General features: G+C 36.1%; 1 long non-coding RNA gene across 1 annotated transcript; it reads right to left on the bottom strand.

Annotated features, from left to right (window-relative positions):
- Positions 1-4,159: 4,159 nt before the first annotated feature.
- LOC118256923 (uncharacterized) lies at positions 4,160-10,668 on the bottom strand. The gene is made up of 3 exons (XR_004781391.1): positions 10,408-10,668; positions 7,944-8,008; positions 4,160-4,349 (listed from the first exon to the last, which is right to left on the bottom strand). It is a non-coding gene; the product is annotated as an uncharacterized LOC118256923 (long non-coding RNA).
- Positions 10,669-26,147: the final 15,479 nt, after the last annotated feature.

Genomic DNA, 26,147 nt, shown 5'->3' with positions numbered 1-26,147 from the left:
CCATGTTCAACACTACCTGTATAAGCCAACAGGAAATACTGTTGTGTGTCTTCTTTTCATTTGTGCAGTCAGTCTTGTAAAACCCAGATCTGTCACACATTTTATTCTACGACACAGGAATATTGTCATTCTCCAAAATTTTACTTTTCTAGTGGATTTACTGCATTCTTGAAGCTTATACTTGGCTTAGTTTGGACTTCTAGTTTTCTTAAGTTTGGACTTTAGGTTTGGACTCTTCATGGATAAGATGCGATCTTATTTTATTCACACACACACGCACACACACACACACACGAAAAGACAGATATAATGATAAGCAAGACACAGAAACACAGAAGAAACTTCTAAAAATAATACCCAATTACCCAGGGGATAACAACTGCAGGAAATATAGAATGGGCTTGATTATGATCTGGAAACAAAGTGGATAACTGATCTGTGAGAGGCCACATGTTAAGCAACCTTTTTGGTCTTGTACTATATGCACTTTTCCTCAGACAAAATATTTATTTCTGGAGATTAATACCATCACCCATCACCTGCATCACTGAAAAAAAAAAAAAAAAGAAAAGAAGAAGAAGAAAAAAAGCTCTTTAGAGCTCTGTTGAATAGTAAAACTAGAAGTTTTTTTCTTCATGAAATTGTTCATTTTCAGAATCTAGTCAAAGAACAGGCTCCTCTCCATCTATTTTCAGTAATAAAACACAAAGTTCAAGTCAATAAATATCTTATAGGACTTTAACACAAATATTTGATATTTCATTTTCTTTTCCCTTTTCTTTCTTTACCACCTTCCTTCCTTCCTTCCTTTTTTTTTTTTTTTTTTTTTTTTTTAAGCTGCAGAATGTATTATTTCAAGAGTAACTTAGGGTTTCTTATGCTCACTATGTTCTAAAAATAAAGGTTATCCTTGGCAAATCTTTTGGACATCATGATTTTTTCTTGTCTGAAAGCAAACTGCCAAATTAATCTTGGTTTCTTTAGCCCCTGGGTCACCTCTAGTGACAATTTGAAGTGAAAAGAATAAATTGATCAGCTAGTGAAATATCCTTCTGAGATTATGAAAAACTATGTCATCAATAGCATATTTCTACCAAAATACAATATTAAAATGGATTTAACCTTCAATATCCTCTGTACTCATTAAACTGTTTAGGTTGACTGGACCATTATTGTTGTAAACACTTTAGTTTTCATAAATTCTTGCTGTGCATGAACAGGCTTTGTCCACTGGATCCACTAACCTCATCAGAACCACAGCAGGCTGCAGTACACAGCTGGACTCTGATCTTACCAAGTATACAGTGATGTGAACATCCTACCTGGTTTTCCACAGGGAGCAAAAGAGGAAGTATGTGTCTATGTATATTTAGTCATAAAGAGATGTACAAAAACATTCAGTCACACTCATGGAGTCTTAGCTGTAGTGAGAGACAGAAAAAAAAATATTGTGAATGTTCATGGAGACTTTGTACACATTGTTTTGATCAATATTTTTGAAAGCAGTACAATTTGTACGTAAAATATTGCTGTAAGTTTGTAATGAGTATCATTAAAGTGTTATTTTTCTGTTTTGATTGTATTCTACTTAATATTCAGTACAACTAAAATCTTTGAATGAAATAAATATCATCCTGAACTGTATTGGTGTTAGATGCTTTATTCTGCAGTTTTAAAAAAAATAAGCAAGTAACACTTTTAACTTAGAGGTCTTTGAGAATAGTAGTAGAATATCCCAAGTTGAAAGGGACATACAGGGATCATCGAGTCCAACTCACAGTCTACAACACAGTTTAAAATGCACAATTCTCAGGACAACAGCAATGTAGCAGGGCATCCCTGCATGCAGTGCTAAGCCAAGGGAAGCAGAAGTGCTTCTGAAGATCTGAAGGAGGCAATCTGGTTTTCTTGATTTAAATTCTTCCTCCTTCCATTGATTAAAATAGTAGCCATCTTTATCTACCCTAAAGAGAAACTATAGGAAATGCTAATTGTCTCTATTAACACTTATCTTTCTGCTAGCTGCTTTTCCACAATGTCTGAATGGTTTTATATACCAAAAGAAAAACATCTCCAAACCTCGGATAAAAGCTGGGCCACTCTTCTAGTAGATGTACAAGAGCAGTGTGCCCAAAAGGACTGTGGGCAAGGGAGAGCCCGATCCTCACCTAGAGCTCCCAGTTTCAAAGCCATGTACACCTTTGCTACCTATCTCTAGGACAGCTTTTTTTCTTCCTGAAGACCATATAATATAAAATGCATAAATATTCCATCAAAGACCATAATTTCAGATGAGTGTCCCAGCAAACAACTTAAAGTAACATTTCCTCTTTCCCCTTTTCTGATGGAGCAAGAACTCTTGCACTTCTATTTGCACAAGACCTTAGATTCTGGTGTAAAGGTATTTTAATCAGAATACCTCATGGTTTGTGGTTAGGACATTTGCCAAATGATATGCTAAATGATATGCCAAATCCAATCAAAGCTGAATAAAAAAACTTTTAAAATATTTTAAAACTTTTTTTTTTTTTTTTATTCTGGGTGAATGTTCTGACAGCTGGATTATGACACAAAAGCTGAATAGCACCATAATTACTTTGATCTTAAATAAAGTTAACCATAATCATAATAATATCTAAGTTTTTGCATTTCTGTGAATTATTTTTGAGGAATCAAGTATCTCTATACTTAATTCTGATCATATGAGGGCTCCAACTGAGAGATAAATATCGGTTTCCCTAGAGTATATACAGTTTAATAAAATAAAGTACTTACCAGAAATTTTCTGGCACCTAAAGAATTTAGGTATTCCTAACAGGGTTAGGAATTTAGGCCTGAAAAATAGAGCAACCAAAACACTGCCTGAAATTTCTGTTTTTAGGAGTCAGAAAATGAATAATTTTAAGTAGGATTACAGCAGTCTGTAAAATTTCAATAGACACTATGGATCAGATTCTCTATAGAGATGCTTTCCTTAAAAATACATTTAAACTGTTTGTGTTTTCTTCCATTCTGGAGTAATGCAAAGGACCATAACGACAAGGACATGTGGTCCTCTCTTTTTAAAGAACCAAATACAAAGGCCTACAGCTTCACCGCTTGGTTCACAAAAAACTTTGTAATGGAGCTACCTAGGAAAGTAAGAGAAAAAATGAATGAAAATGGCCAATGTAGTGTAAATGTGCACACTTTTAAAAGGTAAAAAAAAACTGACCAAGAAAGAAAAAACATAGCAATATGTGATATTAAAAATAGTAAAAGTACAAATATTAAAGTTTAAAGTTTACCTTTGGCTGAGTTAAGCTTTAACATGAAGAATTAGATCTAAAGGGAAATGTAGACAGTGATTCATAATTTGTGGGAGACCACTGTCTCAGCAGGTTCCTTTTATTCTAATTAATCACTTTCCTAAAGAAGTGACATAATTCCTGAGTTGGGTCATTGAAATTGTCCTTACAAACAGTGAAGTATTCTTAATAGATCAGGAAGATCTTTTTCTAAGCCATAATGATGAAATCATTTGCTTGAATAGATTTAGCTACATGGTGCCAGTTTCCATTATAATCCAAGTAAACTAGCCATTAAAATTAAGAACATACCTGTGGTGATTTCAAGACAAAACAGAATGAAACATGCCTCAGGGAATTTCCATAATGGAAATAACACTAATATATCTTTCTTTATGCTTCTATTCTAAAGTACTTAAAGTACAGATTCTATTCTAAAGTACTTAAATAATAATAGTAATAATAATAATAATAATAATAATAAAGCACCTTACTCTGGTTTTAAAGATCAGAGAATTCATATTGGTACCTCCAAATTTTCCTTGATCCTTTTTGTGTAGGAATGAAAGAAAGATGAGAGATACGACTTCTTTTTATTTATATATATATATATATATGTATTTTTTTAAGAGTATTTCACGGATATAATTAATATCAATCATAGAACAAATTGAGTCAAAAGGCAATGATTATTTATAAAATAGAAACAGATAAAAGAAAAAAAATGTTCTTTAGATGATTGGTAAGGAAAATATTAAACAAGAAAAGTTCGTACATATTTCTGTCTTTTTAAAGGCTTAAATAATTTGAGTAAATTAGCCAACAAACTCCACTTCTCTGAAAATTTCTCAGGGTATACCTTGAGGCATATGTTACAGACATGCATCAGCTTGCCTAGGCCACCAAATTCAGGGAATATCTTTCCAATTCTTTGCAGTTCTTCCAGGCCTTAGATAAAGAGAGGCCAACGCTTTGTAAGGTAGGACATTTGCTGCAGGGTTGTCAGGAGCTCTCCTTAAGGGAAGAGCATGGGTCTGTCCGTGTACAAAGGATGAAGTCTTGCTGCAACATGATGAAAAGGAGAAATCAACATCTTCACGCAGACCCATCTGAGAAACTGAAATTTTAGGGTTTTCCTGTTTTCCTCACACGATCCTTGCAAAAACAAAACAAAACAAAACCACCACCGCCACGAACAGAAATGGTTACCATGAATGGTTACCACATTCAATTGCTCAGTATTTTATGCTGTAAAATCATATAATGATACACAAAAAGATTTCTGGAAGTCATCTTGTCCAAAGCCCTGCTCAAAGTAAGCTGTAGAAATTACCTTGACTTTCACCTTATAGTTCGAGTTTCAGGAGATCAGCTTTATTATGCCTCTAAAATTTCAAAAACTCTCAAACATTATTTAAAATTAAGGTTATTAATCTATCATAAGTAATATTAACAAAACAAAAGTTCAGTTAAGTATATCCATGTGTTCAAGACTTCCCTGAAACTTCTCTCCACCCATGAAAATAGTTTCTTGAAAAAAAAAAAAATCAGATGCATCATATTAAACATTGCTCTGAATAATATTGTTGTACTAAATAAATTGAACATATTTAGAAAACATTAAATAATTATTGACTTTTATTACTAACATAGCATTGTTTCATTGTGAAGCTCACTTCTCCTATCTCTTAATCTTATTTGAATCTTAAACTCAATCTCTTAATCATATTAGTTTTTCTTCCTGTATATGACAGTCCTTTATCTGACACAATATCCAGATTTGTCAGTTTGTCGTCAGGTTCATATTAATTATTTGTGCTTTTGTTATTTATTTTTTCTAAATATATGTAGACGTTCATTCAAGGTTCTGTCCCTGAATGAGACTATTCCTTAACTGTTGCTTCAGGAGAACAATCAGATAGAATTTTCATATAAATTAGAAATATTTGTTGTTTCTCATTTCTAGATTTTTTGAGGGTCACTGCAATTTCTGTGCTGTTTCTGCAATATACACTAGCACTAGCATTGTTTCTGCTGAGCAAAATGAAAGGAAGTATCTGCCCAGATCTTCTTCCCTGCTGCAGCTTTGCTGGCTGTGATGGGGACTGTCCCCATGATGTTTGTCATTGTTTCTGCTATGATTTATTAACTCTTCCAACATGCTGTCCCTGCTATTCAAGGGAACCCTTCTAATGCCTTTCAGCAAACACAAGTCATATTTTGCTTAAACAGCTTAAATAGCTCTTAGCAAGCTTGGTTCATCTCAGAAGAGGTGTTAGGGGATTAATCATAGAAGCAGCTCCTCTGCCTTTTCTGCTGCAGGTAGTTGCTGCTGGGGAGTGGGGCTGAGCAGCAAGAGGGTGGTGATGTCTACAGCCAAGACAGGGAAAATTCCTTAGGCATGGAGACTTCCTTAGGCATGGAGACTACACTGATGGCTGCAAACCTTGAAGTGTATCACAAAATCTGCTTTGTAGGGTTGATGGGAGAATTCATTGCTAGCCATGGACAACTACAGTGTGCTCTTACTCTTTTCCCCATCCATTGTTTGAATAGCAGAAATTTCGTATCAAAGGTTTGCTTTCAAAGTGATACATTCCGGCTTAATTCGGTTCTTATCCTTTGGCTTAGTTTTTCACTTATGACTTCAGGTTCCTCTTGTATCTCCCTGGATTTTATATCTTTATCCATTTACAGTATTTAAAGGGAGAGATGTTCTATGATGTGTTACGATATTTATCTTCCTTTGTGCAGACAGCGATAATTCATGACTGGCACAGCCAGAAGTGACTTATTACGGCTTTCTTCACTAGAGAAGAAAAAGGTCGTAAAGTAACCCAGTACATCTTGTGCTTTATGATTACAGCTATATTGTACAATGCACTTTCTTTTTTCACTTGCGGTTTACCAAATATATATCTTTAGTCTACCTGGACCTTTCAAACAATATCTGCTGCTATAAACTTGGTGCAGTCAGATTCCAACCATGCTTGGGCTTCAAAAGTCACATTATAATGCTCTTTAAAATATGTGGCTAGACTGAGAGATCTTCAGAGACCCTGGTAACCTCCTTATTCCAAAAAGCACAAATGCAGTACCAGGCGTATTGCTTATTTTACTGCTTTCCTTGGACTAACTCTCAATCTCTCTCTCTTTCTTTCTCCCTCTCTCTCTCTCTGAAAATTCATTTAGGAAAAAATGAAAATCTGCAGGCCAGGACAATAAGCTGTGGGGCACCTGCAGTCAGACACTTTGGGCACATTCACATCTTAACATGTAGTTTGCCAAGGAGACTGTGTGGGTAGTGCACATTTATGTTCAGTAAAGCTGAGTTACTGCCTATGTATATATATTGATGAAAGCCACACTCAGTGAGTCTGGCACATCTCAGCTGCATTAGATGAACCAACTTTCACACACATATTGTCAGGAATAACTAATGGGGAATGCTGGGGAACCTCCTTCACTTTGAGAATGTGTGACAGCAAAATGCCCCAGAATCATTCCCAGCTTGCAGCAGGGAGGTGGGCTCCCCAGCCCTGCTGCTGTCAAGTCCAGGCTGCCATGCTCAGCGTGTGTCCCAGGCCATCACTCCAGGCTAGCTACACACGATGCTTCATATACAGCTCGTGACACAGTCACACACATTTGATCCCAAAGCATTTCTGTGAAAAAGGCTGCAGAACTGTACTTCAGCACACTGTGCAGTGCAGCTAAGGTTCACTCCATTTGTACTTTGTCAAACAAAGAAATGTTATTCAGGATTTGCTGAAAGAGTAGGTTGTTTCAAGCTGATAATTCAGTGACTGAAGATCTTTTGTCAGCTGGAAGTTACATTTTCTTTTCACTCAGATTATGAATTCCTTAAGATATTTATATCAAGATATTATACTGTATTATATTCCTGCCTTAAGAAAAGAAAAGAAAAAAAAAAGAAAAAGAAAAAAAAATATGTCATTACCTTTCTTACATAAAGGGGTGACTTAAACAAAAGATTCATAATAACCTGTTCTTCAATCACATTTTCCAGTAGATTATTCTCTACAAAGTCATCTCTCTGGTCTTGCAATGTTACCAAGCATATCAAATAGTATCACAGTTACTCATCATGATTCAGTAAATGATATTAGAGGACAAAGGGGAGTCATTCATACATAGGTGTGCCCATATGAGAGGAGGTGAAAGGTATTTTTGACTTGTACTCTCAAAGCATTTTGAGATACTGGCCAAAGTCCTTGCCAAATGAGTTTATGCTGTAAGAAAAGTTCCTTATTTATCTGAGAGGTGCCAGTTAGCACTGTTGTAATTGTCAATGCTCTGGGATCAGCAGAGCAGATTTTGAAGAAAGATGAATAGAGCTCTACAACACACTTTCCTATATTCATTGTGAAAGGCCTCAAGAAAGGGAGGTTCAAGTATCCGTGTTGTACTCATTCATTTTGGCTTATACATAGCCATGAAGTCAGTCAGGACTCAGCCGTATAGCTGAGTCATGCATAGACAAAACTAAATTAGTAGACATTTTAATATATATATATATATTCCAGACTCATATATATGATATATATATATTCTGTCTTCCATGATTATCTGTTTGATAGTCTATGTTTCTGAGCCATTTAGATGATCATTATAAGAGATGCTGAGCAAACTTACTGTATTGAACCTGGTATTCACCCATTTCTCTTTCATTTTTTCTGTTTCTAGAGTCTGGCATCCTCCTGAAATCAGATTAATTTCCAGTCAATACCCACTAAAATATCCATTTATACTGCCTTTTGTATTATAATAATTACCAGACAAAATTCTTCTGTGCATATATGGGACACATTGATCACACTGCTACTGCAGTTTTCAGTGCCTCCATCAAGAAACATATCATCTTTAAAGTTGGATCCCATTGGAATCTATGAAAAGACTCCCTCTGGTTTCACAGGCTTTGGAGCAGACCCTAAATCAGTTTCTTTTTTTTTTTTTTTTAAGACAGAGTGACTTGCATATTCTTACACAGTGGAATGTTTTACTTATTACATTGTGCAGCAGTCATCTAGACAAATTACATACAAAGATACTGTCTTTGGAAGGTTTGCAATCTGCAGATCTATCTCTCTATCCTGGGTACTTTATCTTTGGGTTTCTGAACAGCAAAATCAAAGCATTGTGATCTATAACTACATGGAGATGGGCTTCACAAATGTAAACATAAAAGTGCCCACTGCATCCACAAACTACAGCGAGTGCCTTATCTGCTTGCAAGTATTTCTTCTCCATCTCAATTAATCTGTGACTGGCATATGAAATAATATTTTTGCTCTGTTCTGCCTGTCTTCCCTCCCAGAGCTGCTTCTACTCACAGAGGGTAGGATTTTGTTGCAATTAGTCCTTCCACCCTTCAGTTTCTTGTTCAACACACTGCATAATTGTCAACAAAATGCAAATTTTTTCAAAGGATCACTTAGGTGACCAGTTCTTGAAGGTCCATGGTCAGGCCATAAAATCTATGCATAATATCAAAAGTGGCTCACAAGAAAGCAGATGCTGAATTATCAGTGGAGCATCTAAACTGTACTGTGCTCCTGGTGGGAAAATATCCACTAAAGAGCCATAGCTCCTGCCAGAGGAGAAACAGTGAGTTTGTATATGAACTGGTACCAGAACCATGGTTTCTTAGGGCATCATGGTTTTCAGCCTCTCAATTAGCTGACATTTTTTCGAAGAATTATTTGTGTTTTGCAGAACATCGGTCACAGCGAGAAATTGAAATGTTTAAATTTCTGGTTTCTAACAGAGTTTAACTAGGACACTGGGCCTTCTCAAAATACTCAGGGGCTGACAGGAGAGAAGAGTGTAAAAAAATTTAGAATCAGAATTTGGAACAAGATCATGCAATGCCATTTCTAAGAGCAGGCCTCAGGAAACTCTTCAGTGTAATTCACTCTTTTGCAGACAGGTAGAATAAAGTTTATGAATTTATTTCCCTTTGATAAGCTGGGCTCTGGGACTTAAATTTCTCTGTGTGTTTACTCTGTTGGAGTAAAATGTAGTTGAACGAGATATCACTTTCAGGAATAAAGTCACCTTCAGAGTGTTGCTATTGCTCCCCTAGATTCATGCCACTGACTCTTCCAAAAGAAGGGTTTTTATTACAGACTCAGTCAGTTGTTTTTAATCTCATCTCCAAAATGGTATTAGTGCACTTGGTGTGGTCAAGAATAAGAGGCCAGAGATGAAAACTTCATAAACTCATTGAGTTTTTGGAGATCACCTAATACAGCTCTACGAGGTCTTTCAGATCTCATCCAGCTGCTCAGAACTATCTTTTTATGAGTTCTTCTGCACACACCCAGAAGCAGTTAACCTGTTGTGCTGAGGTCTCCTTCACTCCAAAGGTATTTCCATACCTCCAATACTTCATTTCCCAACCTGGTCAGTTGTACCTGTACATGGATCTGCAGCTTCTCTGTCTGGACAACAGCTTATTAAGTTGGGGCACATTTAGCTCCTTTCAATTTTGCTTTAGCTGTTCTCTATGATTCTGCCCAAAATCTACAACATTTTTGCTGAACTTAACATTTTGGCATCCTTCTGAGACTGACAGACCTAGAGGGCCTGCAGCACAGAAATAAGCTCTTTTCTCAGGAAACTGCTTTGGTTGAGCTAGACATGATTAAGTGGTCAACATCCAAAGGAATTCTTCAGATGCCAAACGTTGTGGGAGATTTCCCACTGAAATTCCCAAATACATTTAGGTTGGCACAATTAAAACATAAGCTCACTGCAGGGAACTAGTGACTTGGCACTGGGAATTTCATTCCCATATCTAAATCTTAGGCATGATAATCCATACTGTGGCAATGCCTAAATCATTTGCAAAAATGCAGCTTCAACTCTATATTTATTGGTTACCTGAGATCTGTCATGGCAGAACTGGGTACTTTTTACTATACATTAGTTGATGTTACTCAGAATACATGTTCAAATTAAAAATAAATAAATAAATAAATAAATAAATAAATAATAATAATAATAATAAAGTCTTAGGTAACATATGAGTTATAGGAAGCTTGATTAAGCTCCATAAAAAGAAAACAAGTCACAACATGAAGCTATTTAAACTTACCTTCTGCCAGTGGAAAAGCGTCAGAAACGATGAACTGAAGGACTACGGCCTCAAGGTAACAGAGTACACAAGACTCTTCAGATTTGCAAATGATTTTGCTGCCTTTGTTGCAGTTTTCAGAACATAATTATTCGAAAGCTGAATGTGAAAAGTAAGGGCATGTAAACTCAATATGAATATTCAAAGAGACTAACTGATGTTTAGTACAAATATAGAAAGGAGAGAAGAAGGATGAGAAGCTGTTAAATTAAGCTATGTGTCTGCCTGTCAGACAAATGTGTGTAATTCCAAACAAAACACTGTCAGGTCAGATCCTCAGCTGGGGAAAACTGGTTTAACTCCCCCTAATTCAGCAGAATTTTGCTGAGTACCTGGCCCCAGCCTGTCAGTTTTCTCTTGGAAATTTATGCTCATATTTTTAATAGTTTTTACTGTATAAATAATAATAAAAAAACCCCTTCCCATTTAGAAAATGGCTTCCTGTCAGAGAGATGTTGAAGATCATTAAGAGCTTTCTAAGGACAGCAGTGTATAAAGGGATTTTTAAATTTAAAGACAAAAAAAATAAAAAAATAATAATAAGAATAAAGGAGGAGCGTAAAATTCAACCCTGATTTGAAGTCCAGCTTAAGTAATATGTATGACAAAAACTGAGGGAGTATATCAGACATCAGTAGGCATTTCTCTGCTCCATGTGTCAAAACTGAAATTTAACACCAAATATTTTATTATGCTACCATTTTCTCTTGAGGAATATTTTTTGCTTTCGGACAAACTCCTTAAATTCAGATTATCTCTATTTTAAGAATACGCATTTCTCTTTATTTGAAGGCTTTAAGAAAAAATTATGTTCACAACTGCTTCTCAAGAAATGTCCCTCTGCCAATTCTGAGATGTCTTTGCCTAGCAGTCTTGGGTCTTCCTGAGGTATTTTTCTCTGCACGTTGTTAAATGGGAAGTAGGCATTAAGAGAAATGCTTTAGTATCCCTTCATTCCTTACAAAGGTTCTCTCTCTCCTCTCTCTCTCGCTCTCTCTTTTTTTCTTTTTTTTTTCTTTTTCTTTTTTTTCTTTTTTTTCTTTTTTTCTTTTTTTTTCTTTTTTTTCTTTTTTTTTCTTTTTTTTTCTTTTTTTTTTCTTTTTTTTTTTTCTTTGTAGGAACATGCTAGCAGTTAATAAACTGACTTTGCAGTAATAAACCTGGAAACTATGAAAAAGTATATTCTCTCATATACTATAAAATGTACAACCCAATAAAACTGCATATTTCCCAAGAACATGGGAATCGAGGCAATATAGAATTGAACAGATTTTTTTTCAAATAATTGTTAATCAAACCTAGTTCATGAAGAAGACATCTGGCTAGTTTAATATCAGTATGAATGATTAGCTTCTTTTTCCCATTTTAACTACTGAATCAATATTAAGGCAAAGCACTTTTGCTTCAGAAAGATTTAAACTTACCTTCATTTAAATGCAAATAGAAAACAAGAAGCAGTTCTTAAAGCATGAGGAGATAAAATGATACAGATATGTCCCAAGATGTATATGATAACAATCAGTTAGAGTGTTTGCATTTAGTGAAAACATAATCTGTTTACTAGGATTACTTACAAAAATTGCATATGAAATGCGTTTCTATCAGAAGACAGAGGTTTGTTAAAACAGAAATTAATTTGAATTTTTCAAAATATTAGGTTTTCAAATACATTGTCATTTGAAATATTTTGTTTTGAGCTTACTGAAATGCAGCATATAAGCAGGTTTAGAAAACCTAAACCAAGCAAGTTTTGTGGTGCTAATGTTACCTCTACATCCAATACCATAGTTGCTTATTAGTAAGAAGGTGAGTTCTTGCCTGTACTGTGTGGCCTTCCTCAGTCTTCATATGCACTTTGGGAGTTTCCAGAGACCAAGATGTTCTATATTATGTTGCTCCCAGGTTGGGAGTTTGCAAACCAGGTCAGGACTGAACCACAAAATGATACTGAATTCCTCTTTGCAAACTCCATTGACCTTGTGAAGGAAGTCACCTCTTCGGTATGTTTGCACTTTGTTTGCATCTTCTCTCTCTTTTAGACAAAGATGTTGGGGTTGGGTGAACCTCTGATTTGGGCTGTCCATGGGGAGCAGTTAAGGATGAGCAAGGGAGAGAAACTGCCAAACTGAAGAGGGTTGCAGAGAAGGTAGAGGGTCATAGCTAGAAGCAGCAACCCAGGACAGCAGAGTCCAAGAGGCCTCTGTGTTGTGGAGGTAGACAGCAACAAAATAGAAAAAGGAGACGTCTTCAGAGGGCACTGCTTAAGTTTAGCTGCAATTCAGAAAGCCCACAAATTATCTGAAACCCCAACAACAAGAGAAGCTGCAGTGTGCAAAGGAGATATAAGTGGATGGTCCTTCTTCCGAATATACTGACTTTGAACTTTCTGTGTTTGTAAAAATGGTATTCCCATTTATATTCTAATGTAGTATATGGTGTGGTCATTAAACAATGTGATTTTCTTTGGGAAGCTCAGTATAAGGAAAAATTTATGCAGGCCCACCTCAAGTGTTAGGTCAATGCAAGGTATCACCATTGGCTTTCTGTCAGTTTTAAAGCTAACCTTGACTGAAAATGGAATAAAATCTTTATTTAATCAAAATGTAAAATTTTCACCTCTGTATAAAGTTTAGCACTTCAGTTTATAGTGTTTTTTGTTTGTTTGTTTTTGTTTTGTCATTTGAAGACATATCAAAATATTAGAATTTCTTACAAGATATAAATTCTATTTTTCTTCTTGATTTTTTTAAGGAGGACAGATTAAAAAGGTATTGTCTGCTTGTCTGTGTGTTGTCCTTACTTTCTTAATATGATGGCCGATTACAAGTAATTTGGCATCAGACTAGAGCATTTTAAAATAGGTTTTATCCCCAAGTTTCATAAAAACTGATAACCCTGATAACCAAGAAGAAGAATGGCACGTCATACGTGAATTTTGGGAATCTAGTGTTTTTTCAACTTGGTGCTCACGGACTATTTGTATCATTGATCAACTCTGGTCAGTAATTAATTCAGAACTGTTCTAAAAAGATGCACACCCATTCCAAAAAAAAAAAAAATAGAAAATAGAAAATCGTTTTGTTCTGGTAAGAGTCTCACAAAAGGTTCAAACTATTGTTAAAGTTTAATGTAACTAAGTCTCGTTCTCACAACATGTACACACAGGAACTTGGCAGAGTATTAAGGATGTCTAACTGAATAAAGTCTAAACTAGCATGGCTTAATCCAGACTGATTTGCAAGTATAGGCAAGTCTAGCAGTAAGGAAAAAGAAAAAAGATGGTCATGAATAAACAGAATATGACATTGCCTGTAAAATAGACAACTATAAATAATAATACCGGTCAAAGGCCAGAACAACTATGTGGTTGATATTATGTCGGATGACACCAGTTTACACTCTACTGAGAAAAGTTGAACCACTGCTTGAAGCCTCATTACTGGTGTGGGGTCACTTTAAAAAACACTTTGTCCTCCACCTGCCCACCAGAGCAGCCTAGTTGCACCCTGCATAGTGGGAGTTTGCGGGGATGTTTGGTGACTGTGGAACCACATGATTTCCATCACTTGCTACAAAAGCCATTCATTATCCTCACAAAAATCTGTTTGTTTGCTTCTCTAAATGGCTGCTGAATGTAGATTCACTAGCCTGGGCTTGTGTTGTTATGGTAGGATTCCCTTTAACTTTCCAGTGAGTAATGCAAACTAAGAACTCATAGATTGCCTCTCTTTATATATAAGGGTTTTAACGGTTAATTTATCCATTTGGACACCATATTCAAATGTGTTCATAGTGACTCTCAACTTATGATTATATTTCTCAAAGATGTTTGAGAATCAGCTACATAAGATCTGTTTGTTGAACTCTTCTTTGAATAAATGAAATACAGGTAAAGTACAAGAATCCCTTCATGTTTAGTCTTGAGCTTTAATAGAGGAAAAATGAATTAAAAAAAAAAAAAAAAAACAAAAAAAAACCTCTGGAGTTTTCTCTTCTTCTGCAGCTTTTAAGCAGTTAAATAGCTGATGTTTGTGCTAATTAAGGCACTGATCAATCTATCCATTTACCAGTAAAGCCTAGACCACAGGCAGGCTATTATTTCTTTAAAACAATCCAATATTCTTGGAAATCATGTTCTAACTAAGTTGCTAATAGGGAACTATGCATACTCCATAAGCAGATTATTATTAACATGAGCACATAAACCTGACTTTATTAGCCACTTAATACTAATAGCATTTGTTGTTCAGTTTATTGAACACCCAGTAGCACTACAGAAAAGGCCAAAGTGAAGGTGTTTATCAGTATGTATCAACTACATTTGTAGGATGGATGTTTTTTTCATCCTGTTTGGTTTCAAAAGTTAAATACCCATGTGGGAAAAAATAAAAATAAAGAATTACTTGAAAGTGATTTCATTCTAAGTGCTCTAGATTTCAAGTATAAGAACATTTATCAGCAATGCATAAACATACCAATGCAGAGTGGAGTGGTTTCCAGATAGAGCTTATTTTGTAATATCCACAATAGCAAGATGTAAGGCATCCAACAGGTAAAGTGTTTTTCTTTTTTCTTTTTCCTTCCACCTCCTCTCCTCCCCCCCACCCCTCCCCCACCCCCCCCCTTCCTTTCCCTCCCCTGTTATGGCTCAGGTAGACTGAGTTATAAAAAGAAAAATACTTGTTTTGTCTCCTATATAGCTATTTGAGCACTACAGTTAGGGTACAGGAACAGCAGTTGCATTGTCCTCCTCATGTTTTGACTTTGGAAATAAAGCAAGTCAGGAAGAAAAGAATGAGAAGTAACTTGTATTTTTCTGATTTCTGCGACTTCAGCTCACAGTCCTTATTTTTTCATTCCGTTCCAGTAAAACATGTTTTAATGCCAGTCCAAAGCAATGGATGACAATGAAACTGAAAAAATATGTTACAAATGTAATAATAATCTTCGGGTTTTATTTACTCTGTTGATGTTTTCTGTTCAGCCAAGGAATACAAACTTCTTTAAAAAATGAGAGCAGAAATTTTCACTTATTGATATAAAGATTAAAGAGAAAAACATTAATATTGCAATAGAGAACCACAAGAGCTGGCCATGATGCACAATAAATCTCCATATCATTTACCCTTTGGCATGAAATTTTTCTGTTTGGTCTTTGGCCAAAGGTGGCTTTCTATTTTTTAAAACAGATACAATTTTTTAGACATCTGTTGATGTAACATAAGAATCAACAACATTGTTTAAACATTTTTCAGGTATTGAAGCATTACTACCTCATTAAAAAGTGCCCACATGGGCATGAATAAGTTGAGGTAAAGTTTTCCTGAGCTCCCACCGTCAATAGACCTTAGCAGCTGACTATAAAAGTTTCCAGCAGTTTCTTTCATTGTTCACCCATACAAAACCTACAGATAAAAAACAATGATCTCCACCAGGTTGGATAGGTGCATCCAAAAATGCAGAGCAAGGATTCACAGACTGCCAGGTGCCAGCCCGTGCCAAGAATGTCTCTGTAAGCAGATAATCATTGGGAATGACAGGTTCTAGCTGTCAGCTGGAATATATGTTACTTTGAAGATAGTTTCATATTACCACTGGCACAAGTTCCACAGTTTGCTACCTTTATCACAAATAAAAATTTTATATATATATATATATGGGGAGTATGATAAAATCAAATTTTGATCACTGAGGACTGTTTTAGCTCCTCACCAGCAGGGTTGTCAATGAGGTTTGTTTGGCAAAAAAAAAGACTTTTTATTTATTTATTTATTTATTTATTTATTTATTTTTCAGGAGTCTTCTCTACCAATTTCTTACTGCCTCCTGCAGACAAAAACTTGCTGAGATACAATTACTACCCTTGGATGACAAACTAGAGAAAACCTGGATGAGAAAGCTTGAAAAAGTGGAGGGAATGAGGGCTGAAGGAACTTGGCCTGGAGAGCAGTTCTGCCAGGAACAGGGAGGAGACTTAGGAAGCCTCTGCATCTATCCTTTCCCATCGTCCTGCTGACCATGACGAAGCCAAGCAGTCATGCCCACAGTCAGCCCCATGACACTGTGACCTGGATTGAGCCTATGTATCACTGCTTGACTCTGCCAAAATTACAGGGAAAGTGATATCCTAAATTATTTCAGTAAGTGATATGAGCTTTCAAACTGGAATATGGGAAATCTCTTGTTATATGGGATGTCTGGTTGTCCTAATAATAGCATGGAAGGCCTGTGCTCATAAAAGCCAACTTCTCAGTAAGAGAACTACTTAAAGAGGTGAAGTAATTGCAGCTGGCACAGCTGCCATGCAATACATGATTGATTTTCTGGTGACTTCCAGATTTTTTTTTCCTATAGCACATGTTCTTTCCTGGAGTTTCAGTGCAGAATGCTGCAGGATATCTATCCCAAGACAGAAGGAAAACTTTCAGAGGAAGGATCATTGTCAGTTTCATTTTTTTTCACTGTTATTACCACAAGCTTATTTTTGGCCTTGCCCCTCCTAGAAGAAAAGTAAATACATGTTTGTGTATTTGGATAGGAGTCTATGTACAAATCATTTTTAAAAATTAAAACAGGCCATTCCCTCACACAGAGATTTCTTCCTATGGAGAGGACGAGAATATGACAAATACTAGTTCCTTTGTTTATTTCTCTTCTGGACAGCACTCAGATTTTCCTTTCATAAACACTGTGTTGAGAGGTTGCATGGACTGCTTCATGTCACCACTCCTGAGCCAAAAGATCCTTTCCAGGTCAGTTTACCTGGGAAGCCCTCAGGCAGATCCCATAGCCGTCTTGCTTCATAGGGAGTGAGAAGGGGACATGGCTGGTCCTCACACCGGGCACAGCAGGTCACACTGAGTGGGTGGGAAAGGGGAGTTAAATCCTGTCTGGGAACATGTAGCTGAGAGGTTTCTTCACTCGGGGGCCCTTTGACGTGGTACACTCCCGAGAGAGACCCTGGGAGACAGTTACAGCTATGGGAAACAAAGGGGGTGGTGAGGAGGGGCTCTGAGGTCAATATCATGCACACAGGCTGAGGGAGGTACTGTTACTGTTATTGTAATTTTCCTGTAAAAGCAATGTACATCTTGTTCAAATGCATGGGATTCCTCTTCAAACTAATAGATACTTTTGGCTCCAATCCATAACCAAAATAATGGGAAAATATAAACACCTCCCCAGGCACATTCTGTGGGCAAAAATTCCCTGTTTGCAAGTACCAAAATGGCATAGAAAAAGGGGAAAACTTATTAGAGGGAAAGGAAGGAACATCGACTTGGGAAAACGTATATGCATACAGATATGTTAATAATTAATAAAATATTGCCAATGATCCTATGGGAGGGTGTTTTGCTTCTTACTCATATATATTTTTTAAATAACAATATATAATCTTTGCTCAGATAGGGAACATTTTCCTGTGGGAAATTATCTCCTTTCTGTAGTTCTTGGCAGTGGCATGTTTTAATTTTTGCAAGACTGAGACATATATGTGCTGCAACATGTGAGTGACATATACTGAATACGCCTACAGCTTCATCTGTCTGTCCTCTGCTCACACAACCACTGCAGGCACACCTCCTCTTCTCTTACATTTCAGCCCACCATTCAGTATTTCAAGCCTGATCATGTTAGACTGCACGACTTTCATTTCGATTGGGGTGAGGTAGGAGATTTCTGTCATGTTTCAGGCAGGGCATATGCTCTGCTGGCCCACAGCCAGGCTGGGCAGCATCTCTCAGGATCAAGCCCTTAATTTATCAAGCGTGAAAATATTCTTAAAAAAAAATCCTGCACAAAATATTTCACTTCCCTGTAGGCAGGGCTACTCGGTTTATGTGATCTGAAGATTTCAGAGCCCTGAGGTGGTGCAGCGGCAGGATCAGACAGCTTGGCTGCCTGAGCTTTCTGACACTTCTTCCATGGTAGGAGATGTCAGCCCAAACTCTGCAAGGGCTATGGGGTGGCTCAATTGTGCCACGATGGAAGTGGAGCACAGACATTAGAGATGCATTGTGAAAATGAACATAGTCTTACAGACCAGGCTAAATGAAAAAAAAAAAAGAAAGAAAAAAAAAAGGAAAACAAAACGAGGTATTGTTGTGAGGTATTAATGGACACAGAATCATCATTTGCTGTTTGATGATATTCTCATTTGCAATTAGCTATGTGGTATTCCCCATCTTGTTGAGAGAGAAAGAGTATGTGTGAGTGTGGCAGAAAGAAAAAACATGCAAGGGGAGCTCTAAGCGCTTGGCCTTGAGGGACTCATAATTTGCTCTCCCTATCAGGTCAGCACCTGTGTCAAGCATTCAACTCACATCAGACAAAGGAGATTGCTTACAAACACTAACACGGATCCTGTTCCATAACTGCCCTGGCCTCATAAAATGGATTCCTAGGCACATCTTTTGAAAATTCAGTAAGATGCTCATTAGTATTCTCACTAGCTTGCCCTAAATAGCTGCAGTTGTTTCCCGCTTTCGGTGTTACTGAAAGAGCCGCTGGAAATATTCAAATAACGATGGTGACCTTGTTAAAAGGGAACGTCACCCCTACCAGTGCTGTAATCTGTAAGAAAGAATAACTTCATGTAGTGATACCAGAAATTAACTTTTTTTTTTTTTTTTTCTGGTCCATTGTTCTTTACTGTTTCCCATAGGACTATTTTGGGTGTGCCTTTCCTCATACTATACAAAATATCAAGATGGGAGCTATACAAAAGTTCATTAAATCTCTGTAAACCTTAAGTGAATTGTAACGAGTGCATACTCTGGACCTCTGAAAACGTGTATGTTCCTCTGAACAAACAAGATCATTCCCTGCCTTACCTTTACGCTCTACAAAACCTTATTCAGCAATGAAATTCTTGGGTGACATTCTAGTTACCAAGCTGGTCAGGAAATTGGACTAAGAAGTTATTTCAGCTGTCTCCTAGACTTAAATTTAACAGAGTTGTGATTTAGGCATATATAGACTAATCAGGGTTGAGTGATTCTGAATAATGAATTCAAGTCCAAATCTTGCATGGTTCTGAAATAAAAATTCAACTCCAATATTTGAAAAAGTCCATTTTCTTGTATGGGTATAAAGAGGCCTGGAAGGGGCATTAATTTCACTTTCTTTAAATGGGAATTATTTTAATTTCTGTCATGGGAAAAGAAGAAAAAAGTTATTTCCATCTTGCTGTGGAGGCTTTAAACAGATGACATGTCACACAGATCTAATTTAGGTGGGGGAAGCCCAAGGGGTAAAGACCTGAACGCTGCAAAATGAATCCCAAATAAATAATAGATTAGAAAATACAATAGAACTGCAAACTCAGTCTAACTGATCTCAGCACAAAACTGCTGCTTGCAACACAGAAATATACTTTCACTTCTGTTTCTTAATACCTTGTTCTGCATTTTATTGTTGTGATCAGTCTATACTCTTTTTTGAAATGAATTAACTAAAAATTCTTATCCTAATGAGACACATTGATGTTCCCGTAGACAGTGCCTAGTGTGCTACCACTTAAATAAATCCCATGTCAGCCATTGAAATTTTAGCTTCTTTTTATAATTGCAGTTATTTAATTCTTATTCACACATTATAATGATTTAATATCATCCTGACCAAAAAGCAAAACAAAAACAATTGAGTTGATTTGTAGATACTGTCTTACTCTTTCGTATAAGTTCAGAATATTACTTCAGGTGTTTTTGTATTTTTATCATGCTACCACATTAACTTTAAACAATCAATATAAATTTAATTTTATTTTCTTGTCAATGTATTTTTAGCTTGCATTCCTGTTTCTCAGATAAGGCAGCTAACAAAAATAAAATTAAAAAGGAAACATTTTTGATTATGGTCGGCTAATGTATTATCATAAAATACATCTGAATCATTTCATGAAATTTCATAAAGTCATAGATTCTTCAAAACCTTTTATCAGCAGAAGTATACTGTCTGTATATAATAGTAGAGCTTTATTCTGAATACCTTCCGTCTTCATTCCTTTTACAAATTCTTTGTTCTAGTAAGATATTTTTAAGGGTATATTTTTGTGTGGAAACATTAAAGAGGTTTGGAATAGTCGCACCTAGGTCCAACACTTTGAATGTTAATGTTAAAATATGAGTTATTTGTTCTCTCTCTATATATACACATATATTCAAAGCCTTTATCTTTATTAATATTATACTAAATTACTGTAACGTTATGCATATCATAATGCACAAGCACTATTTCAAAGAGCTTTTAATATGAAAAAACAAAATGAAATTTGGGGGATGATGGATACTCATATACATATAGATGTAAAGACTGATCAGCACAATATTAGATACATACTAATACCTAATTGTTGCCAGCCTGTTATTTGAGATATTTCTTAAGATACACAGAACTCTAGCATTTCATTTAAAGTTACAGAAAGTACATAATTTGCAGTGGAAAGAAAAGAAAATGAAAGGTATCCTGGCTAATTAGATGTGTCTTCTATGTGCACATATACACAAATATTTAGGTAAGCAATTATGGCTTTGTGACTGAAGGACTACACTAGGTTTTGGTTTCTATTTCTGCCTGTTCTACTGGCTTACTCAGCTACCTGAGCTAGTCACTTCTTTCTTTCTCATATTCTCAGTGATAAATAAAAGATAAGACATTTCCTTTACCAAAATAACTTCCTTACAAAGTTTTGAATAGATGAGTGCTTGTAAGCTTAGGTATTGTTGTTATGAAGCAGCAAGTGGAAGATCTTTACTTATTTTTCCTCACTGTTCCTGTTCACCAGTCAAGACACAAAACTTAAGGGGTGAGGTTTGCCATGAGTATGTCATGTCACACCTGACAGGGCTCTTAAAAGTCCAGCATAGAGGGCAAGACCTTAATTGCGTCATATTGTTCTTTTTTTATTTCACTGGGCAAAACGGGCACCTTTAACTTTAACCTCCCACATTCATGTCAATCCCATGCATACACAAAAGTAAGCTACTCCAAAGTCAAGAAATGACAAACTCAAGTTGTTCAGTCAAGGTTAAGTATGCTCCACAGTGCCAACACATTATGATATAAACCTTAATAATATGACCATGTACTATTTTTAGCTCCTGTAGGCAGGAGTTTTGAATGGAATATTAAAATTAAACAGTTTTTGTGTGTGTGTGTGTGTGTGTGTGTGTGTTTTCATATTCTTTTCCTGCCTTTCTCTTGTCCCCTTACCTAAAGTGTATTTGATTGCTTCCAGTGTGACTACATTAAAATTAAACAGTAATAATCAATTATCCAATCAAGCAACTCCTGCCACAATTCACAAATTTTTCTAAGGTAGATAATTATTTAGCAACTGAAAATGCTTAAACATCTTGAACACATATGACCTTGCACTTTCTACAAGTTGTTTTTCTGGTATCTGTTAGAAGCATTTTGCAGTGGCATCAGAAACTCCACCTGCAGTTACACTGGTCTTAGATACACATTTTGCAAGAGGGGGACCTCAGAAAAAAAAGAAACACACACAAATACACTTTCTGAATTTAGCTGATAATAAACCAGAAGATTTCATCTCTTAATTTTCTAATTAATTAAAGACTGATGGTAGGAGAACTCTCAAAATGAAAAAAATATTGTGGTGTGAAAGGTATCATCAATTAATACATAGAACCCACAGCTGGGGCCATTAATTACCCTGTTGTTTCCTTCCTCTCCAAAGGACTGACTCTTCAGCTGATGCAAATCGGTTGAGATTTAACATACCTTTTTTAGGTTGAGGAAGTAGTCTAAGTATCTTTGTTACTGTACTGTCTCCACTACTCATTTACACTAAGTAGTGTATAGCTTTCAACAGATACATGTTGTACATCCTGGTAAAATAATATAACTTCTGGTGTCATTTTATACATAATACATAACTATCATTCCCATGTATTATGCCCATCAGAGAAAAAAAATTAGAAGGAAGTAGAAAATCTATTTCTAGTCATATGTTCTTTGTTTCTACTCATCGTGAACTTTTCAGCTTCCTCCAGAAGCCTCTGTCATTTAATTTATCAGTTCCTATATTCTTTGTTCTGCAGTTTTACCAACTGCTTGTGATATCTCTCTGGGAAGTTCATTCTCCTTGTCCATATCTGCATATATTTAAAACTGTGAGCCTTCCAGCCCCCTGCTATTCTGCTTACTGCTTTTAATTATTTTATTCTGAATTTTCTTTTTTTATTTCTTTTTATTTAGTTATATAACTTCAGAATCTTAGAAATTAAGTCATCTAAGAGGTATGGGGGATATTTACGTCCTCTTGCCCTGAGTTTCAAGTTAGGCCTATCTGTAGGTAATACCTGGAAACTCAAGAGATGTCCCAGACAACATGCAGGTGTTGAGGATCAACCTAAGCTATGGAAGATCTCTGCTGGAATATCTTCTACAAACTAGTGGGTTGGATCTTGGTTTAGAATAGACTAACTGGCTTATTATCTGTCTTTCTTCCAGGATCATTTTTACAATACCCACACTATAGCTGCACTCCCACCATTATCTGAGCCAGCAAATTTGAAGCCATTTGGTGAAGTCTAACTGAGTTGCAGTCATTATAGAGGCTATAGTTTAGATATATCCTGAAGTGCCCTCTAGGGGGAAATCAAGAATTCTGTATGCAGAATGTAAGAAATCTCTAGGTGTGGATGGTTGTGGTGTGAAGAAAAGAACAGCAGTGCACATCCAGGGAGCATGAGTTTCTGAAAGTATCCTGAGGACACAAACTGCCAGGCTAAAATCAGGCTCGTTTTGCCTGATCTCCTGAGTCCCTAATTCTTGTGTTCCAGGCTGCATGATGACCCAGTCACTCAAAAGGAATGATGTCTGTTCATTTAACTCCTTAAATTAGGGGGTCAGCTGGGGAAGTTGTATTTTTTGGGCAAGTGTTCTTACTACTTCTGCAACTTAGGCAACACTTCTGCCAGTGGAGTATTTAGAGAAATGGTATGTAATCCCTGCCATGATACTGAATCTCAGTGTCTCAAAGACAGACAGCTGCAACTATCAGATAAGCTCTAGGTCCAAACAGGAAATGTTTTCTGAAATGTTTTCTTTCTTCATCACTTTCAGCAGGCTGGCTGAAGCAACCTACCATTTCAGCAGCTGCGAACCCCCATGGTAGATCTTGACATCCCTGCACACAGTATATAAAGAATGCCTGACATCTAAATCAACATTATGATTTTTGCTCCTGCAGCCTGAGCTTTACAGTACCCAAGCCTAGATTCTAAGCTGCTCAAAAACTAGTTGTAAGAAATTTTCAATTTAGAAAGATTGTCCATGTGGAATAAACAACAAAGAAGAATGAAATGCAGAGGCTAAGACTTCCTATGACTAATACATCACAACCCAGAGACTGCTTCAGGTTCAAGCTATTTTCTGAAAAAGTCATGTCCCGGGGAGCAGATGTATGTCTTGAATAAAGAAATCCTTATGTAGCATGTAGTCTTCAGCATACTGTATGGATTCTGATGGATATGAGAATAAGACAGGAACTTGTGAAAACCAGCAAAGTACGAATCTCGTGAACACTTGATCAGTAGGACACTGAAAGAACATAAACCACCCAGCTCTGGAAAGCCAGAGATGACTGAAAGTATTATCCCAATAGAAAACCATGCGCAAGACTATATTCAAGTGTTTAAATGAAACATATAGAATTTCAACATTATTGTTGAAGAGGTAGTGTATAAAAGATCTTGGATATTACTATGTCTTACAACAGCAGTTACACCCAATCCAGAGGAAAACGTTTCAGTTGTTAACTGAGTTAAGAGTAAGTTAATAGTAGATGCAAGTTGACATTAATGTACATTAAATTCAACATTTGAAGTGCATTGTTGTAGTGCATTTTACTTCAAACACACATATAAACTTGTCTGTGTTACTTACAAAATTCCCTTTTGTTTGGTGTTACAGTGGGACTTCTAAATTTCTGTTTTTTTCCACTCCATTGACAGAGAGACTTTTAGGCCTCCCAGTAAATTATTAAGTGTATAAACAAAGCAGAGTATTATGCCTAAATTTGTTATAACAAATAAATAGAATAGAGTGTGAAATTGTTAGAACAATAATTTCTAAAGGATAGTTGTTATGGCATAATAATATATTTCCTTATAAATTTAACTTCAGCATGAACTCATCCAACATACTGGCAGGAACCGCACATAGAAACACAGGGCAGCCACAATTTACAGCCATTGTAAAGATGAGTCTGAAACAGCTTACTTCCACAAATGACAGAGAAAATCAAAACAGTGACTATCTCCTCTCATGCTTCAGTGCTGAACATGCTGTTTAAAGGCATAAAGCTAAGTTTCATGAGCTTAATTGTAACATCACAGGTAAATATATATCTTAAGAGGTTTTTGAGAGCATTTATACATTAAGCTTTTCCTCCAAGTTTCTTCCTTTGGGGACACCTAATACAATCTCTCTTGCTGTGTGCTGAAGTTCTACATTAGTTACTCTGACTTTTCCTTGATTTATAGGACTTCATGCAAACCTTTAAACCTTTTCCAAAGGTAAGCATGGTGTGTGGAATTTCTGAGAAATCCTGAGTAATCTAAAAGCCCAAGTCCCTTTCACTTTCAATATCACCTGAGTGCTTGAGGGCCAGACTTTTAAAACACTCAGTTACTTAAAGGTGAAAATAGTTGTCTAATGGGATTTGCTAAAGTGCCATGGCTAGTCTGAGACTGTTCTGCTTTATTTATACTGTTTACTTTATTACTTCCTTCTTAAAACATGTAATAGTTTTCTTCCTTTTTTTTTGTTGTTGTTGTTTTTTTTGTTTGTTTTGTTTTTGTTTTTCTTCTGATAAATTGTTCTTCTTATGGTAAACTGGGACTGGCCAGAGCTTCCCCAAGTGACTACTTTCTGTGAAATTTAATCTTTTGCATTTACTATCTGTTAACTGTACAAAAGTTAACTTCTGCTATTTTGCTGCTTTTCCATAGTTCCCTACTGACAGCTGGGAGACCCAGACTCACAAAGGAAATTAGTCATTGCCACACTGACTGCCTAAGTAAGTGCTAAGGGAAGTACGCTTGCAGAGAAGAGGAGGTTCTTCAGTGACTAAGGGGGATTCCTGTGAATCACTGCTATGCAGCACAACTCCACCTAAGGCAAAACATCAGTGCCTGCCTTCTTCCATGGTGGTTAAATGCTGGGCACAAAATTTTAGTCTCACTTTTAACTGTGTACATCCAAAGTAAACCCATTAACTTAAGTTTAGATTTATATTAGTGGGGTCTGATCCAACTTCCATCTGGAAATTTTTCACTGATTTTAATGAGAGTTGGATGAGACCTACAGTCATGTCTATTGCAACAATCTGGTTACCTTATGTCAGGATTCCTTCTCAAGTGTGTAAACTTCATTACTGAACATTCATTTGTTCAAATGAAATGAAACACATCAAGCTGATCATTTATTCACACGTTTTACTTTTCTCCTACACCAACATGAAGTTGATGTTTTCTTTATAAAAAAAAAAAAAATATTTCTATGCTTAGTTTCTAGTAATATAGAAAAAAATATATAGCTGAGACCTTCAAAGTTAGTTTTCATCAAAAATAGTCAGTAAATTTATGCTACCATCCTAGCTGAAAATCAGATTCGTAAGTATTTCCAGTGATAAAATAACTTGGAGTGATATTAGGTGTGTTTCTATC

This window comes from Cygnus atratus, chromosome 2 (assembly GCF_013377495.2).
Source record: "Cygnus atratus isolate AKBS03 ecotype Queensland, Australia chromosome 2, CAtr_DNAZoo_HiC_assembly, whole genome shotgun sequence".
NCBI classification, from domain to species: Eukaryota; Metazoa; Chordata; class Aves; order Anseriformes; family Anatidae; genus Cygnus; species Cygnus atratus.
Note: the sequence above shows the minus strand (reverse complement) of the source record. Positions and strands in the feature narration are given on the sequence as shown.